This window comes from Suncus etruscus, chromosome 10, assembly GCF_024139225.1.
Source record: "Suncus etruscus isolate mSunEtr1 chromosome 10, mSunEtr1.pri.cur, whole genome shotgun sequence".
NCBI lineage: Eukaryota > Metazoa > Chordata > Mammalia > Eulipotyphla > Soricidae > Suncus > Suncus etruscus.
Genome location: NC_064857.1, coordinates 80,587,238 through 80,607,038, shown reverse-complemented (window position 1 = coordinate 80,607,038; position 19,801 = coordinate 80,587,238). Strand labels below are relative to the sequence as shown.

Below are 19,801 nucleotides of genomic sequence, written 5' to 3'. Positions count from 1 at the left end.
GGCGGGCAGGCGAGTGTGCGTCCGTTCGTGAGTTCGGCTGGGCTGCAAGGAGGCAGGGAAGGAAGGGAAAAAAAAAAAAAGAAAAAGAAAGCCTTTTTTCCCCCTTGCTAAGCAACTTAATTTGGGGGTGGGGAGAAGCAGGCAATTAAAATAAAAAAAAAAAGCAGGCACGCGATTTATTTTTTTTTTCCCCCTCTATATCCTTAGTAACCGGATCTCCTCGAATTCCGTGCACACGAAGACTCGGGGGAAGGGGCCGAGTGGGCTTCACCCCGCATGAGATAGATAGATAGATAGATAGATGTCTGGCGAGGGACGAAGGAGCTCTTCCAATTCTTTTTCAAAGCAAGATGCAAAGCCCAAAAATTAAAAAGAAAGGAAAAAAACCAACACAAAACACCCCGCACCAAGGAGGTCTGGTCTGGGGGCGTTTGGCTGGAACTGGTTTTTAAAAAAAAAAAAATAGGAAAATGTTTACAAAGTAAAAACAAGACGTTGGAGGGTGGAAAGAATGTATCCACGAGTTACAGCACCCCCCTTTTTTTTTCCTTGCAAAGAAAGCACCGCTGGTCTTCCTCTCGTTTTCTTCTAAACCCCTCCCCAAAAAAAATTGTGTAATTTTTTTTTTTTTAATCCACAGAAAGCTTTGGCGAGGCTGCTTCGGTCCTCCGTTCCAGGGGGAGTCTCGGGTCTTTTCCTCCTGCGCTCCCGGGGGGCCCCGATCCTCGGCGGGGGACTTCCTCCGGGCTGGCGGGGGCAGAAGATGCTGCGGCGGGCGGCGGCGGCTGACAGCGCGGGGGGAGGGCAGGAGGGCGGCGCGAGCGCTGTCCCCGGGCGGGGTGGCGCGCTCTCGGCCCTCCGGGGCGCAAGCTGCTCGCTCCTGTCGTGCGGGGGCCGCGGGCGCCCCCTCCCCAGACAGCGGGAGGCCACCGAGGCTCTTCCGTGGGGGCCGAGGGAGAGCCCGGGTGTCCTCTCCTCGAGCCGCCTCCTCCGAGGACTCTCTCTCTCTCCCTCCTCGGCGCCCCGTTGGCTCTCTCTCCTCTCCGGGCGCTCAGGTCCTTCGGCCGCGCCGCGCCGCACTCGGGGGGCTCCGGGGCGCTCGGCAGCTCGGCGCCGGCGGCGGGCTGGCTGTATCTCCGCTCCGAGCGCGGCGCCCGGCTGGCTCGGCTGGCGCGGCTCGGGGCGACTGGGCTCGTCCGTGCGTGCGCCGAGCGAGCGACCGAGCGAATGCGCGAGTGTGCCCGGGCCCAGCCGCCTCCCCGCAAGGCCTCCCGCGCCCGCCCCCGGCCCGCCCCCGCCGCGCCTCCCCGCCCCCCGCGGGCCTCGGCTCGGCTCGGCTCGGCTGGCTCGGCCCCGCCGGGTTCCACTGCGCTAGTGGCGCGCCGGCTCCGGCCTCGTCACGTGGCCGTCTAGACAGCCTGTCGCTTTAAAAAAAAAGCGATTGTGTTTCGCAAACAACAGATCGGGTTGCTGAAAGCCGCTTCGCCCCCCCGCCGCCGCCGACGCCCCGCCCTCCGGGTCTGCAGAGGGGGCACCGAGGCCGCGGTGGGGGGCCGGTGGAGTGGGGAGGGAGGTGTGAAGCAAAGCGCCCGGGACCGTGCGCTGAGGGAGACCCGGCTTGGAGCACCACCGGAGCAAGAGGACACACACACACACTCACACACGACACACACAGACACACACACAAATACACACACACCAACACCTGGCTTGGAGCACCGGAGAAAGAGGACACACACAGAGAACACACACCCCAACACACAGACAGGACACACACACCCCAACACACAATACAGGACACACACACACCCCAACACACAACACAGGACACACACACACACACCAACACCTGACTTGGAGCACTGGAGAAAGAGGACACACACAGAGAACACACACCAACACCTGGCTTGGAACACAGGAGAAAGAGGACACACACACAAGACACACACACACACCAACACCCAAGCCCTGGCTTGGAGCACCGGAGAAAGAGGACACACACAGACACCTCAACACCTGGTTTGGAGCTCCGGAGAAAGAGGACCCCCCCCCAAATACACACACCCCAACACCCGAGCCGGCTTGGCCGGACGAGTCTTGGAGCGCAACGAGCCGGCCCACCGGTGGCCCGATCCAGACAGACAGACAGACAGACCGGGCCAGGCCGGGCCGGGCCGGGCCGGGGAGCAGCTTCCCGGGGGCTCGTCCCGGCGTTTCATTCATTGGTTTTGTTTTAAAGGCCCCGGCGGCGCGGAGGGGCGGCGGGAGGAGAGCGCGGTGCCCGGGTCCGATTGTCACGCCCGGGTTGGAACGAGGGCCCGGGAAGTGCGCACTGGAGGGAACAGCCGGCGGGGCCGGGCCGCCCAGGGCGGGGAGGCGGCGCGAATGTGACCTCAGCGGCGGGCCCCGGCCGCGCGCCCTCTCCCGCTCCGGGCTCGGGTTTCTAGGACTGCCTGCCTGCCTGCCTGCCTGCCTGCCTGCCTGCCTGCCCGGAGAAGCGTGTCTTGTGCACAGCTCTGGAATGCATTGGGCCGGCTGACGAGCTACGAGGGGCAGCGTCCGGGCAGGAGGAGGGGATGGAGTGGGGGGGGGGGGACGCCCCCGCCGCCTGCAGGTTCCCCTCTCCAGCCCGAAGACGACACCCCCCGTCCTGGGCGCGGGAAGGTTTCCCTTCGGAGCACACCCGCCAAGTGCGGGGTCTCAGAGCTTTCCTCCTTCAGTCTAGGTTGAAGCAGAAATCCAGTGAGGGGGGGGCCCTAGGGACGACGTGAAGGTGGCTCAAGGACCAACCACCAGGGAAACCTAGTTATGCTCTGTGCTGAAAAGCAGGCTTTCCAGCTGGTATGGGGCATCCATGAATTCGCATCCGTGCCATCAGATTGTCGAATCACTTAGATTTAGGGATGATGAACTCTTTTGGGGGTGGGGGGTAAAGAGTGCCTAGAAAAAGCTGAAGTGTACTCTTCCCGTCTTCTCAGCTAAAATGATGTGTTTCTTAAAAGGAGAAGCTACAAGATGAACCCTTCGGCTCTTTGAGCTCAACCTCTGACCCTCCAGCAATTTTTGTTGCCTGTCTGACATACTAGAGGATGCATACTAAATATATTTAGAATTTTTAGAATTTAGAATCACTTCTTAGGAGAAGATAGTACAGTAGGTAGGAGTGTTTGCCTTGCACATGGCCAAACCCTGTCTCGATCTCCAGCATCCCATAGGTGTCCTCTGAGCATAGTAACCCCTGAGCACCCCCGAGGTGTGCCCAAAACTAAAAAGAAAATTCAGGTGAGAAGTCATAAAGTCCCAATTCCTGGCTAAGGCCTGGCGGCCATTGCTGGTTCCAGAATACAGAAGAGAAGTAGAAAAGCTTCTAGAGGCAAGTTGCCTGCCGCCCCCCCCCCCCCCCACGGGTTCCCATTCCCCCTCTGGGCCTCCTGGAGAGGCTAAGCTGGCCTACAGTGACAGGAAGGACTTAAGTAAACAGAGCACGCCAATGTCATCCTTCTAGTTCAGCTTTCTTAGACTCCCGGGGAATTTGGCCAGGGGTATGTGAGCACTCTTTCTTGCAAGGAGAAGCCAGAGGGGCACCCAGGACAGGCAGGGCTAGTGGGGTATTGCCGGCGCTGGCAATGACGTCACAGCTTGTCTGGGTGGAACGTGCAGATACTTGCAGAGTTCTGTTCCCACAGAGGTGTAATTGTGGGTGTTTTGATTCTGCGTCACCCTTCTCTGGCCCTCTCTCCATGGCTTTCCTCCTCCATTTTACTACCGGGGGTGGTGGGATGCCGGGGCAAGTAAGCTACAGGGGCTTGAGGCTGCAGTCTAGCTGCCTGCCATCCTGCACCGAATCAGTTAACATCGTAGTCTACCAGAAGCCGTCCCCAACCCAGTGGTCTTCTGATCCTTTTCCTTTCCAATGAAAGACGCTGTGCTAGAGAGGAACTCTCGGGGCAGGCTCCCATGTCCCCTAGAAAGGGACTTCCTTTCTCTGCACAGACACAGGCACCCAAGTTTCAAACTATTCTGTTCCTGAAGGAGAAAGAAAAAAAAAAAAAAAAAAAAAAAAGACGTTAGCGCACACCAAACTATTGTGAATGAGTTTGATTTTAATCATTTTGCTGGCAGGAAGGATGGAATATAAATATCTCATGTGCATGTTGTTTATTTCCTGTTGGGGCTTCTATTTTCATCTTTTAGTCACTTTGGTGATAGTAATCAAACCTTAATCGTGGTACAGGCACCAGTCACAGACCTCAAAATAACTTGCAGCAGAACTATGACCAACGAGGATGGAATCAACTGAGGCCCAGTGACTGCATCACCTGCCCCCACACACAGATGAAGGACCACCCCCCAACCACCCCTCTCCACAGTCCATCTTGATGCCACTGGCTAAGCCACCAAAGACGAGAGGAAGTTGGAGGCAAATGTCTCCAGAGCACTGGGCTCTGAGCTTTTAGGACCTCAGAGCTTGCAAGAATGAAGAGCTGCAGGCTTCACAGGAAGTGAAGAACCCTGTGTGGCAGCCAGGGGGAGCAACTGCTGACAGGGTGAAAAGAGAATCTAGGAGGTCTACCTCTCAAAAAGAAGAAAGGATGTAGGCACTTATCCTTTTAAGGCCTTGATCAGGTCAGCCATGATTCAATCCCCTGCACCACATAATGAATACCTAACCTGCCAGGAGTGTCCCCTAAGCAGTCAGGAGAAAGCCCTGAGTATCACCAGGTGTCACCCAAACTTCCCTCACCCCAATAAGCTAAAATAATTATTTTTCCCAGAGCGATAGTACATGAGTAAAGGCACTTGTGTTGGACAATTAGCCAATCCCAAATTGATCCCCAGATTACTTATGATTGCCTGAGCATCAATAGCACTGATTGCTGATCACAGAGTAGGCTCTTAGCACTACTGGGTGTGACCCATCCTACCACCAAAAGAAAAAAAAAAAAAACAGTCAGGAAGATAGTACAAAAGGCTAGAGTGCTTGCTCTGCCCTTGGGAACCCCAGGTTCAGGCCTTGGCTTTTAGCCTGAAGCAACCCCTGAGCACTAGGCCAAGAGTAGCCCCTGAGCATGGCCAGTTCTCTCTCTCTCTCTCTCTCTCTCTCTCTCTCTCTCTCTCTCTCTCTCTCTCTCTCTCTCTCTCTCTCTCTCTCTCACACACACATACACACATACATACATACATACATACATACATACATACATACAATCTAACTAACTGGGCTAGAAAATCAGGATCAATTCTTGCTTTGCTTTTTGGGATCATTTTCGGGTTTTCTAGGAAGAAAAGGTCAGAGAAAGATCCCAAATATTGCTGGGAATAGTATGGGGGATGTTGGTAAGGCTATGGGCAGGGTGGGGGTAAGAAGGAGGTTTTTGTTTTGAAAATTTTCCCCTGTAGAATTTCAAAGCAGGAACAGTTGGAAAGGGCCCCTAAAGTGGGCTGGGGGAAATATTGATGTTTCTTGCTCAACCCATCCCCTAGAAAAAGGTGTGCGTGATTCCTGAACCATCCCAACTGGCAGGGAGACAAGTGGAAGCGAGAGGTCGTGAAAGGAAGACGTGAGCGAGGCCGATGTGACAATCAGCACTTCTTGCTTTCTCTGAGGACGAAGGGACATAAGTGAATGAAAAACGGCATCTAATTCATAATCAAATCAAGAGTCTCTAAGCCGACTCATGCACTGTCCTCCGATTACAAGCTGCACCATCTGCGGATGCGCACGGCTGGCCTAGGGCTGGCTGAGGCACACAACTCAGCACTGGGGCAGAGCAGGCAGGGCAGAATTACGATGGACATTGGGGATACAGGCAACCAGAGAGGACATCCAGGGAAAAGCAGAGTACGACCAGGGACGTGTTCCTCAACAAGTGAAGTCTCCAGCTAGAGAATTGGATGGCCCCAAAATAGCTTTTTTTCTGCTCATCTGCACAGCCATGCACACCTGAACACTTGAACATGTTACTTCTGTTTTGTTTGTTTGTTTTGGTTTTCTTTTTGGGCCACACCCGGTGGTGCTCAGGGGTTACTCCTGGCTCTCTGCTCAGAAATAGCTCCTGGCAGGCAGGGGGGGGGGGGGGGGCATATGGGACACCGGGATTCGAACCAACCACCTTTGGTCCTGGATCGCTGCTGCGCTATCTCTCTGGGCCCAACATGTTACTTTTTTTTTTTTGGGGGGGGGGGTCACACCCGGCAGTGCTCAGGGGTTACTCCTGGCTGTCTGCTCAGAAATAGCTCCTGGCAGGCACAGGGGACCATATGGGACACCGGGATTCAAACCAACCACCTTTGGTCCTGGATCGGCTGCTTGCAAGGCAAACACCGCTGTGCTATCTCTCCGGGCCAACATGTTACTTCTTTTTTTTTTTTTTTTTTTTTTTTTTGGTTTTTGGGCCACACCCGGCGGTGCTCAGAGGTTTCTCCTGGCTGTCTGCTCAGAAATAGCTCCTGGCAGGCACGGGGGACCATATGGGGACACCGGGGATTTGAACCAACCACCTTTGGTCCTGGATCGGCTGCTTGCAAGGCAAACGCCGCTGTGCTATCTCTCCGGGCCCAACATGTTACTTCTTAAGAAATCCACAAATGGGGCTGGCAAAGTGGCGCTAGAGGTAAAGTGTCTGCCTTGCAAGCACTAGCCAAGGAAGGACCGTGGTTCAATCCCCCTGGCGTCCCATATGGTCCCCCCTCAAGCCAGGGGCAATTTCTGAGCACTTAGCCAGGAGTAACCCCTGAGCATCAAACGGGTGTGGCCCAGAAAAAAAAAAAAAAACCATCCACAGATTTGGGGGCCAGAGCTATAACACAGTGGTAGGTCATTAGTCCTTGCACGAAGCTGATCCAGGACAGATGGTGGTTCGAATCCTGACATCCCATATAGTTCCTCGAGCCTGCCAGGAACAATTTCTTTCTTTGGGGGGGGCACACCCATCAGCGCTCTAGCTACTCCTGGCTCTGTGCTCAGAAGTCACTCCTGGCAGGCTCGGGGGACCATATGGGATGCCAGGATTCGAACCAGGGTCCGTCCGGTATTGGCCAGGTGCAAAGCAAAAGCCTTACCATCGTGCTATTGCTCCAGCCCTCCTGGAATGATTTCTGAGCAAAGAGCCAGGAGTGACCCTTTAGGGCCACAGGGTGTGACTAAAACAACATAAAAAGGAAATCCACAAATTTGGAGCCAGGAGCGATAGCACCTGGTCGTGGGATCCAGGAGTGATTTCTGAGCACAAAGTCAGGAGTAACCGCTGAAGGTCATGGGGTGTGGCTCAAAAAACTAAAAAAATCCGCCAGAGAGATAGCACAGAGGTAAGGCATTTGCCTTAGGCGCAGAAAGACGTGGTTCAAATCCCGGCATCCCATATGGTCCCCAAAGCCTGCCAGGTGCGATTTCTGAGCCATGGAGCCAGGAGTAATACCTGAGCACTGCCAGGTGTGATCCAAAATCCAATAAATAAATTAATAAAATCCACAGATTTAAGGGGACCACACCCAGCAGTGCTAGGAGCTGTTCCAGTCTCCGTGCTCTGGGATCATTTTTCTGTGATCCTCTGGAGAACTTGTGTGGCTGGGAATCAAACATGCCAGAGCATTCCCTCTAACCCTCTTGAGCTCGCTCACCAATTTATTTATTCTTTTGATTTGTTTTGGGGGCCACACTCTGACTGCTCAGAGACCATTCCTAACATATTGCTCTGGGACAGAGGTTCACTCCCAGTATTGCCTCGAGGGCACCTTGTATGTGGTATTTGGCGATTCACATCTGAGCATCCAGGAAACAGAGCTTGAGTTCAGCCTTTTGAGATTCTCACTGGCTACCTCTGTTTATTAGGGACCCACAAACCTCGTAGTGCTCAGGGTCCTGACAGCTCTCCCTGTGAGTGCTCTGGACTTAGAGGCCACCAGAGTCACACCTGGCTGAGACAGGGACATGCCACTTAAACCCCAGCCCCAGCTGGGCCCTGAATGATTTTGTGTTTATCTTTGTGTCTTTCCTGTAATCTGCTCTTCTGCAGTCCTGTGGATTGGGATGGGGGGGCAGGCCCCATGTCTCTGTGAGGCCTTAGGCAGCGGGGCAGTCTCTGCAGGGCAATTCTTCCAGGAAGACGGATGACAACAGAGGTCAATGTGTCATCCCAGACGGCAGGGCGGCGGCTGTCCCGCCATGAGCTGGCGTTGCTGGCGGAAGTTTGCCAGTCCTAATCAGAAGGCTGCGTCGGAGATAGCAGTCAGTCAGGTGCAAGTTCTAACCCAGCACAGCAGCCTCGTAAACCCTTGCTATTGCACCCCTGAGCCTGCCCCGCCTCAGATGAGAGCATGGTTTTGGGAAACAGAAATGCTTCCACCTGGTTCTCCCTTTGGTCAGGTGGCAGTGGTTCCAGACATGTGCCAGTCCTGAGGTGAGGCCACTGCAGCAGAGAAGGGTGGTCTGAACGTGACTGGGCCCTCAAGAGGAACATAGTTAAAGGCCCTTTGCACTGTTGCTCTCCCTTGTACAGCCAGCCCAGAGCTTTCTTTGTCATGTCTGTGCTAGACTAGATATGAGACTCTAAGAACAAAGCCCTCATGAGGGCTGCCAGGAACAAGAGGGCCAAGCGAAGCCACCATCTTCAACACTGTGAAGGGAGAGGCAGGAACATGCTTAGGATGGCTTCGGAGTTTCTGGGAAGGGACCCATCTCCTCAGCTTATCTTGTGGAGCTTCAGACACGGACAAGAAATTTCATTTTTTTTGGGGGGGGGCCACACCCGGAGGTGCTCAGGGGTTACTCCTGGCTGTCTGCTCAGAAATAGCTCCTGGCAGGCACGGGAGACCACATGGGACACCAGGATTCGAATCAACCACCTTTGGTCCTGGATCGGCTGCTTGCAAGGCAAACACTGCTGTGCTATCTCTCCAGGCCCGCCTTCTTGCATGCTAAGTCGAGTTGTCTTCAAGCTTCTAGTACATGAACTTGTAGAGAAGGAAAATGGTCATAAGGAAGAGATGCACTTTGCCCAGGGTCTGCCCCTTCTTAAGGTTTTCATAGGGCCCAGTGGGAGCTGATGGAAGAGGTCAGACCAGTAGCGCCAGCATTTAACTTGGAAGACTAGTGGGTGGTTTGAGCCATGATGCTTTTGCTTCATCAAAAGACAAATGCAACCCCCCCAATTGTCTCTCTGGCCCAGTTCCAGAATTTAAAATCAAATGAGCCTGGGGAATCTTTTATTTTTTTCTTAAAATGAGAGAGAGAGCAAAGTAATGACAATTAAAAAAGTGTTTCTTGTTCTTTTCTGGCATTGCTGTGAGTCACAGATATTCTGCTATGTCCTCAAAGTAGCCTTGCAGGTAATTGAGATGGGGAGGAGAAGGTGAGCTGGTCTCTGCTGGCCTGATGACTCCTGTGAATCCCATCTCACCTTCACACTATCTAAAAGCTTGCGAGGGAGGGATAGGATGGGATGGAGTATTGCTGGATCTGGTAGGTGCAAGAAGATGGTGCTGGAAAATGAAGTCAAATGGGTTCTGAGCGAGACTGGATAGAAACTGCAATGGAATTGGGCAGCTCAGAGTGCCCTTCAGTCAGACACTAGAATAACACCTGAGAGCCACCAGGTGTGGCCCCAAACCCCAAAACAAAAAGCTACAAAAGGGAATACCAAAGATCATGGAGGGGATGTTGGGGGGGTGTTTTAAGGATGAGGTGAGGTGACCAAAATGCAAAGACTGAGCCTTTGCCAAAGGCAGTACAGGAGAAGAAGAAAGAGATTAAGAAAGAGAAGCCTGCAGGTTGAAAACCTGGGTTCAAGGAGACTCTAGAGGGGAGAGCTAGTGCCAGGAGCAAGAATATTGGCTGCATAGGGCTATGTAAACTATGGAAAGGGATTTTTCTTGCTTCTGAGGATGACAGGGAGACTGGAGATTAGTTTAGACCTTGGGTTACTCTCAGCAAGATAGGAGAGATTGCCTACTGTTTGTAGGCCACACCCAGTGACTCTCAGGGGTTACTACTGGCTCTAAGGTTAGAAATCACCCCTGGCAAGCTCGGGCCCACATGAAATGCCTGGAATTTGACCCCAATTGACCGCATGCAAGGCAAAAACCCCTACCCACTGTACTATCACTCCGGCCCCAAAATAGTACATATTTTGAAATTTATTTTATGCTTTGACTTTTCCTTTCTGTTAACTCCTTTATTATTTTTTTAAATTTATTCATTTAGATGGATATGTTTTGCTCTACTTTGCAATGCTCAGGGACTAGTTACAGGCTCAGTGCTGAAGGTCGCTCAGGTAGTGCTCAGAGGACCATGGAAAGTCTGGGCTTGATCCCAGGCCTCCTGAATGCAAAGTGCATACTGCAGCTCTTGGAGCCATCATCTCCAGCCTATTTTGAGTTTTCTTTGTTTATTTTATTTTTTGCAGAATTTCACTCAAGCATGGCAAGTGCTCTTCCGCTAAGCCACAACCTGGACCCTATTTTGTTTCTTCCTGATGGTTGGTTAGTAAAGACAGGCAGTAAAGACACCATCCAAAGAACAGAAGGACAAGAGGGGGGAAAGTCTGGCTTCTCTGCACAAGGGTCCTCAGGAGGCTCCCCCAGGAGAAGCTGACCCCTGCTTTGTACCCAGCCCCTCCGCCCCACCCTCACCTATGAGACAGCTCCCCACCATGTCCACACACCTTCACTCTTATGTCCCAGTTGCCTCCTCTGCTTCCCAGAACCTACTTTTACAGAGTTCCACTTCCTTCTTCCCTTCCTTCCTTGGTGGGGTCAGGAAGTGGCATCAGTTTGGACAACAATCCTTTGCTCTATTTCTCATCAAACTCACCTCTTCATCCTGCCCATTTGAGCTGGGACAAGCTAATCTGACTAGATTTGTTGCAATCTAAATTCTAGACCAAGATGCCCTGCATTTCTCTAGGGACAATTCACAGGCGCTTCTTTCGCAATTTGGATCTTGCAGTCTCTTCTATTTTACTGAAGCTAACCCACTAATCTCTCACAGTCTCCCTGTCATACTCAGAAGCAAGAAAAATCCCTTTCTACAATCTACATAACCCTAAACAGCCAATGTTCTTGCTCCTGGCACTAACTCTCCCCTCTAGGTCTTCTTGAACCCAGGTCTTCAACCTGCAGGCTTCTCTTTCTTAATCTCTTTCTTCTTCTTCTCCTGTAATGCCTTTGGCAAAGGCATTTTTGCATTTTGGTCACCTCACTCCATCCTTAAACTCCCCCCCCCCCAACATCCCCTCCATGATCTTTGGCATTCCCTTTTGTAACTTTTTGTTTTCATTTTTGGGTTTGGGGCCACACCTGGTGACTCTCAGGTGTTATTCTTGGTTCTGCAAGGCAAATGCCCTACCTGCTGTGCTATCGCTCCAGCCCAACTTCTTGTAACATTTATAGTACTTGAAAGTTTACATATAATTCTAATGGCATGATCCATCTGCCCCAAATGTAGATTCTGAGAAGGCAGGGAACCCTGTGCTAATTGTGTGACTGGCTTTGGTATAAGCCTTCAACCAATATTGGCTACATAAATGAGAATAATGAAGGAATCAATTATTTAATGCTTCTTCCTTATTTAAGGATTAACTCTCTCTCTCTTTCTCTCTCTCTCCCTCTTTCTCTCTCTCCCTCTCTCTCTCTCCACCTTTCTTTCAGGACTCAGTGATTTACCTTTGACTACAGGGTCCTCCAATTTTATTTCTTTTTTTTGTTTGTTTTGTTTTGTTTTTTTGGTCACACCCGGCAGCGCTCAGGGGTTACTCCTGGCTCTATGCTCAGAAATCACTCCTGGCAGGCTCAGGGGACCATATGGGATGCTGGGATTCTGCATGCAAGGAAAACACCTTACCTCCATGCTATCTCTCCGGCCTCTCCAATTTCTTTCCTTTTTTTATTTCCAATTTTATTTCTAACCCTAAAGATAACCAATCATGCTTAAAGCCCTTGGATTAAAGCTCACTCAACTTGATGAGGCTAGAGCGGTGGCTCAGGGCGTAAGGCGTCTGTCTTGTGCATGCTAGCCTAGGACAGACTGCGATTTGATCCCCCGATGTCCCATATGGTCCCCCAAGCCAGGCGGGATTTCTGAGCACATAGCCAGGAGTAACCCCTGAGCGTCACTGTCACTGGGTGTGACCGAAAAAAATTAAAGCTCAACCTGAGAGAGACCCTGAAAGTTGCATTATCTTACTGAATGAGGTACCTGAGAAATTTAAGGAGCAGTGGGCAAAATCCTTTCCCTGGCACCTGCTTCCCTCCCATTCTGTTCTTGACCTCCCTCTGCATGCCCCTATGGAGCTGGGTGAGGAGGGAGAAGAAATTCTCTCAGCTCTGCCCCGAGCAATACCTCAAGGCTTAACTCCAACAGTCCTCTATGTCCCCACACCCAGGAATTCGCTCTTATCTCAAACAGGGTGAGGCAACAGGGCAAAATGAAACAGGAGCATGTTGTGACCCTGTCTGGCTGTCAATCCCCTCTTACCACATGGATGGTCTGGAAGCAGCAAGAGTGAGTGTCCCTCACTCTGTGATGAGGGGAGGAAGGACACTTGAGTGAGAGAATGAAAGAAAGAAAGAATGAATGAATGAATGAATGAATGCTCGTGGTGACCTTCTGGAGACTCTTGCCAGGAAAACTTGTGCCATGCATAGGAAGATGGGTGATAATGAACAAACAAGTACCTACATCTATGGGCTGAGGATAGGTCCAGGCAGAACAATGGCTCTGTATGTGTGAATTTAAAAGCTCGATCTCTGGCATTACCTGCTAGTCAAATGCAATCTAGACAACATTCCGAACAATAGAACAGGGCTTAAGGCACTTGCCTCGCACACAATTTACCCAGTTTCAATCCCCAGTACCCCACAGGGTCCAGAGTCATGTAGCCTCTAAATAGAACTAAACCACTCTGTGATGTCCAGAATGACAAGGAAGTCTGTGACACCCATGGTTCCCCTTGCTCTGTTTTGAGCACCAAAACAAAGTGGGTGAGTACTACGACCCCTAGAAAAAGTGGGGAACCCTGCAACCGATGTCTTCTCCACCCCCAAAGAGTACCACATCCAGTGCACAGCCCCTGGTGAAGGCTGCGATCACAGCAAACACAGGCAGGGAAGGCAAGAAGGGGAAGGGAGGGCCCGGAGAGATAGCACAGTGGCGTTTGCCTTGCAAGCAGCCGATCCAGGACCAAAGGTGGTTGGTTCGAATCCCGGTGTCCCATATGGTCCCCCATGCCTGCCAGGAGCTATTTCTGAGCAGATAGCCAGGAGTAAACCCTGAGCATCGCCGGGTGTGGCCCAAAAACAAAAACAAACAAAAAACAAAAAAAAAGGGGGGGGGAAGGGAATCCAGGCAGTGAGTGACAAGAGCTTGGGAAAGGAAGGAGACTTGGGGACCCGGCTGCTGGGCGGTGGCTACTTGGGGTGTGTAACCAGAAGGGTCCTGTCTGGGAGGAGCAAAGGGCAGGGGAGAACTTTCCAGGGCCCTGCCCCAGACGGCTGTACTGGCATGTAGAGAAACAGTGCTGTAGGGACACTGCAGGAAAGAGTGAAAGTTAGGGTGCAGTTAGGCAAGAGATAACCAGGACAGTCTAGGAGTCAGGAAGGCACAGACCAGCATCCAGACAGCATCTCGGAGCTTTTCACTGCCAAGCCTCCAGTACCTTTGGAGTAAACTGTGTCATGGAGCTACCACTCAGCTAGGGATGAAGCAGACAAGACGCATCACATGGGCCCCTGAGTACTGCCAGGAACAACCTCGAGCAGTGAGCCCTGAGCATCACTGGGTGTGGGCCCCACTTCTCTTCTCTCCTAAAGAAAAAAACTCCCAGCAAGGAGTGGTTCCTGGGCCCCAGACGTCGAGGCCTACGCACACAGGGTGGTTGACCAGGGGCCTCTGCATGGTGGAGCCACCGCTCATGCCTGCAGACAGTAACTGTGTTATGTTCAGGGCTGAACACAGGCAAGCTGGATGATCCACTGTGATGTTGGCAAAAGGGGAAAAAGTCGATTCCCCCCACACTTGTGTCTGTGTGGGCCTCTGGTTCCTTCCTATATTCCAAAGGCCTGTGCTAAAGAGTGGTTCATTGGCAGCTCCGCATTGTGTACTGTGTGTGTGAGAGAGAGCGTATGAGTGGTGAGGTGTGTGTGAATGTGTTTTAGTGTGTAAGTATAAGAGTACATGAGTGAGAGGTGAGAAGGAAAAAAAAGTACATGAGTGAATTTGTATGTGTGAGAATATGTGAGTGAGTGAGTCTGTGTGATAGCATGTGTCAGAGAAAGTGGTGTGTGTGGGGGGCCTGAAAGAATGTTGGGGGGCTGGAGAGATAGCATGGAGGTAAGGTGTTTGCCTTACATGCAGAAGGACAGTGGTTCGAATCCCAGCATCCCATAGGGTCCCCCAAGCCTGCCAGGGGCGATTTCTGAGTGTAGAGCCAGGAGGAACCCCTGAGCACTGCCGGGTGTGACCCAAAAACCAAAAACCAAAAAAAAAAAAGAAAGAAAGAATGTTGGATCCCTTCCTTCTCCCTGAGCATGAGGTTCTGCTCAGCCCCCCACTACTTTGAGCTAAAATAAGCAAGTTACAAAAATGAATATATGAATGAATGAATACAGAAATATAAATATGTCTTGCTGGAGCAAATGGGTAGGGTGTTGGCCTTGCACGCAGTCAACTCGGGTTCGATCTTTGGCATCCCAATATAGTTCCCCAAGCCCACCAGGAGAGATTCCTGGATGTAGATCCAGGAGTAATCCCTGAGCACTACCAGGTGTGGCCTCCAAACAAACAAAAAACCCACACAAATAACTATTTCTTTCAAATGTTCAAGACTCTGTTTATTTACCTTTCTTTTGGTAGATGGTGGAGGGGATAGTTCTCAGAAGACCCCACTGATTCTTGGCCACCTAAGCTGGTGGTTCATGAGACTCCAGGGTGTGGTGATCTGCAGGCCCCTCCATGCTGGAATTATCTCTGTCACCCAACAGTGCTTGGAGACTTCCAGAACACACCAGTAAATGCTTGGGGCCATGTGGTTCTGAGGGTCAAACCAGGATTTGCATGTGCTCAGCACATTAAGCTATCTTTCTGGCCCCCAAGTGTAAATGACTTTTTTACTTTCTGCTGATTTACCCTTGGATTCTTTTGTCATTGAAAAGGCCAGAGGCAGCACTCAGTGGCTGCAGGGCTTGCCCATGGTTTGTTGTAGTTCCAAATAGTGCATCAGCCCCAGGCCAGGAGGTCTTTGAGATCTTTGTTAGAACTTTGGCAATGTTTTGCTAACCAGAAATAGCAGGAACCTATCAAGGAGTCCATAGTAAAATCAGTCTTTTTTTTTTTTTTTTTTTTTTTGGTTTTTGGGCCACACCCATTCGACGCTCAGGGGTTACTCCTGGCTATGCGCTCAGAAGTCGCTCCTGGCTTGGGGGACCATATGGGACGCCGGGGGATCGAACCGCGGTCCGTCCTAGGCAAGCGCAGGCAAGGCAGGCACCTTACCTCTAGCGCCACCGCCCGGCCCAGTAAAATCAGTCTTACTACTTTTTGCTCTACCTTTTTTGCTTTCCCCTCTCCCAGAAGCCATGGATGTGAAGGGAAGCAGAGCTCATGGCCATTCCTGGAACTTTCAGAACAGACATGTGAAGTGACTTTAGGTGAAGAAATTTTGTAGCACCAAAATATTCTGAAATCTTTAAAAATCCTTTAAAATGTACAGACTTCGCCTTTGGAAGAGATTGAGAGAGAGAGAGAGAGAGAGAGAGAGAGAGAGAGAGAGAGAGAGAGAGAGAGAGAGAGAGAGAGAGAAATGTAGCAAGAGCTTTGGGGAACAGAGAGGTGCTCAACTTAGGAGAAGTCGGCTGCAGCCTTGAACCTGGTTCTGGGTCTCTCTGTAAAGACCACCATTCTCAGGGCTGTAATGGTGGCACTGCAGTAAGATGTTTGCCTTGCATGCGTCTGACCCAGGACGGACCTCGGTTCGATCCCCCCAGCATCCCATATGGTCCCCCAAGCCAGTAGCGATTTCTGAACGCATAGTCAGGAATAACCCCTGAGCATCACTGGGTGTGGCCCAAATTCCAAAAATAAATAAATAAATAAAAAAAGATCACCATTCTCCAGCATGTTTCTGCAGGAACACATGTCAGAGCTAAGAAAGGAATGCTACAGGCATGGGGCCAGGTTGACACCTCACTGCCCTCCTTGCCCTATTTAGAAGGCTGAGGTACACCAGCCTGATGGTCAGTCCCCCTGCCACTTCGCGGCTTCCCAAGCCATCTCCACCCAAACTGCAGTCTCACCCTCTATCCAGTCTACCTTTCCTCTTCCTTAAACCAGAGCTTCTGGACCAGAGAGATAGGACAATGCTAAGGCACTTGCTTTGCATTTGGCCTGCCTGGATTTGAGCTTTAGCACCACATATGATTCATCAAACCCTACAAGGAGTGATCCCTAAGCACAGAGCTAGGAGTAAACCTACAACACTGACTGCCAGTTGTGGCCTAAAAACTGGGGGGGAGAGGCTGGAGCGATAGCACAATGATGGGTAGGGCATTTGCCTGGCATGCGGCTGAGCTGGATTTGATTCCCAACATCCCATATGGTCCCCCGAGCCTGCCAGAAGTAATTTCTGAGCACAGAGCTAGGAGTAACCCCTGAGCTATTCTAGGCTGTCTCATTCTGTGCCCCTAAACCTTTCACAAATTCTTGGCACCAGGCTCTGCTAACCCTTAACCTCCACTGCCCTTTTCCCAGTGTCCTCTGAGACTTGGGAGCCATGGAGAGATGAGGGACAAGCAGAGCCCCCCACCCTCTAGGAACAGTCTCCCTGGAAAGGCACTTGGCAAATGTATGTTCCCTTCTTCTTTCCCTCCTGGTGATGAATCGGGGGCCCTGGGGTGGGGTTTTTTATCTTCCAGGAGATTCTACTCCATTACTCCTGAACTGCTGTGTTCTGGCCCCACACAGCCTTCCAACCCAACACTCCATCTCTCATGATATTTCTTGACACTTGAAAGCGCTGGCCAGCGGGTGAGCCAACATGGCTGCATTCTTTAATTAATATTTATTGAGTGTCCCTATTAGGTGTCTGGCAAGCCCAGCGTGCTGTGTGTGGCTGAAATATCTATTCCCCTTCCTCTCCAAGAAAGCACATTCCTGGACAATGCAGGAGCATTGGCAGGCCTGGGAGCAGCGAGCACAGTTGAACACAAGCAAGAAAGATCCAGGAGCTGGTGAGCTGACAGGGAGACGGGAAGGATCCATACTTCTGGGGCCCACATGTTAAGGTGCCACACTGATTTTTTTGGGTCACACCCGGCAGCGCTCAGGGGTTACTCCTGGCTCTATGTTCAGAAATCACTCCTGGCAAGCTCAGGGGACCATATGGGATGCCAAGATTCGAAGCACTGACCTTCTGCATGCAAGGCAAATGCCTTACCTCCATGCTATCTCTTCGGCCCCGAGGTGCCACACTGAGATGATGATCTGTATTCCCCCAGATGGACCCCGGGGCTTGGACTTTTGTAGAAATTGAGATGACCCTGTGAGGGACCCATTGGAAAGTTTCATATACTCTTTAAATGCCAGATGTTTCTAGCCAGATCAAATCTGTGAGCCTTTCTTGGTAAGCATTGCAGTGGAATACAGGCTCAAAGAACACAATGCCATAGTACAACTGGTAGGCACTTGCCTTGCACAGGGCCAACCTGGGTTTATTCCCCAGGACCACATATGATCCTCCAAACCCCGCCAAGAATGATCCCAGAGCACAAGAGTCAGAAGTAAACCCTGAATTCTGCTACGTGTGGCCTCCAAACAAAAATATTAAAAATTAAAAGAATGTTTCTTAAAGAGCATAATGAGGGCTAGATAGATAGTATAGCAGAGTAAGACACTTGCTTTGTTCATGGCTACCCAGGTTTGATCCCCTGCATCCATATGGTCCTCTGAGCACCACCAGGAATAATTCCTAAGTGCAAAGCCAGGAGGGAGCCTGAGTATTAGTACCCATAAGTGTCTCCTCCCCACCAACAAAGAATACGGTGCTGAGAAGTTAAACAGACAAGCCTGTTCTCACAAGAATTCAGATTCTGAGGTCAGAGAGGTAGCATGGAGATAGGGCATTTGCCTTGCATGCAGAAAGACAGTGGTTTGAATCCTGGCATCCCATATGGTCCCCCGAGCCAGCCAGGAGCGATTTCTGAGCGTAGAGCCAAGAGTAACCCCTGAGCACTGCCGGGTGTGACCCAAAAACCAAAAAAAAAAAAAAATTCAGATTCTGTGGTGCTGGTCCAAATGAAGAACAAGCTCCTTAATCCCTGATGCTTTTTTTTTGTTTTGTTTTTTTTGTTTTGTTTTTTTTGTTGTTGTTTTTGGGTCTCACCGGCATTGCTCAGGGGTTACTCCTGGCTGTCTGCTCAGAAATAGCTCCTGGCAGGCACGGGGGACCATATGGGACACCGGGATTCGAACCAACCACCTTTGGTCCTGGATCGGCTGCTTGCAAGGCAAACGCCGCTGTGCTATCTCTCCGGGCCCAATCCCTGATGCTTACTAGGCTCAGCCTTAGTTTTATGTATGTGCCACACACATATACATATTCAAAAGAACCTTTGGGGGCCTTTTGGCAATAACCTGGCATGGCATGACATCTCTGCATAAGCAAATAATGATGCAGGAGCAATGGCACAGCAGTGGACCCCGAGCACCATAATAAAGGGTTAGGGACTGGAGAGATAGCATAAAGGTAAGGTGTTTGCCTTGCATGCAGAAGGATGGTGGTTCAAATCCGGGCATCCCTGATGGTCCCCCGAGCCTGCCAGGAGCGATTTCTGAGCGTAGAGCCAGGAGGAACCCCTGAGCACTGCTGGGTGTGACCCAAAAGCCAAAAAAAAAAAAAAAAAAAAGAAAAAAAGAAAGAAAGGGTTGAGGTACAAACATCAGCATTTCAACTTCATTCACTCTGGTGAACTGGGTCTGGTTTTTCCAGACAGCAGTAGACCAAAGAAATTAAGAGCCATAATACATTCCTGTGGATAATGTGGCCTTCTCAGCCCAAAGGCTGTTCTTCTGTCCAGAAGGGAAGTTTGGATACATGGGGTAATGCAGATGAGCTGAGCACACATGCTACTGAGTGAAATCAGCTAGTCACAGAAAAAGACACGTACTGCATGAATTTGCTTTTCTGGGCATACCTGGCATCATCAGATACAGAAAGGCAGAAAATATGTGCTTCCTTTTCTCCTAGTCCTGAGGGAGAAGTGGATGAGGAGTCAGTGTATAAATGGCTAAGAAGTTTGAGGTTTGCAAGGTAAAAAGAAAAAATAAAAAAAAAGAATTAGGGGCCAGAGACATAGCATGGAGGTAGGGCATTTGCTTTGCATGTAGAAGGATGGTGGTTCGAACCCCGGCATCCTATATGGTCCCCGGAGCCTGCCAGGAGTGATTTCTGAGTGTAGAGCCAGGAGGAACCCCTGAGCACTGCCAGGTGTGATTCCCCCCCCCTCCCAAAAAAAATACAGAATTAGGGATGAGGTTGTTTGTGCAATAGTGTGTGGCCAAGGAGATGGCTCTGGGGACTGTTACATGTGCCTGAAATGCAAGAGGCCTGGAGGCCTGGATTCAATAACCAACAGGCCTGGAGAGATAGCACAGCGGTGTTTGCCTTGCAAGCAGCCGATCCAGGACCAAAAGTGGTTGGTTCGAATCCCAGTGTCCCATATGGTCCCCCGTGCCTGCCAGGAGCTATTTCTGAACAGACAGCCAGGAGTAACCCCTGAGCATCGCCGGGTGTGGCCCAAAAACCAAAAATAA

General features: G+C 51.0%; 1 protein-coding gene across 1 annotated transcript in view; it reads right to left on the bottom strand.

Annotated features, from left to right (window-relative positions):
* Nucleotides 1–19,801, bottom strand: part of SMAD2 (SMAD family member 2) — a 961,241-nt gene that overhangs the window by 870,409 nt on the left and 71,031 nt on the right. The gene's annotated exons all lie outside the window — the stretch shown is intronic.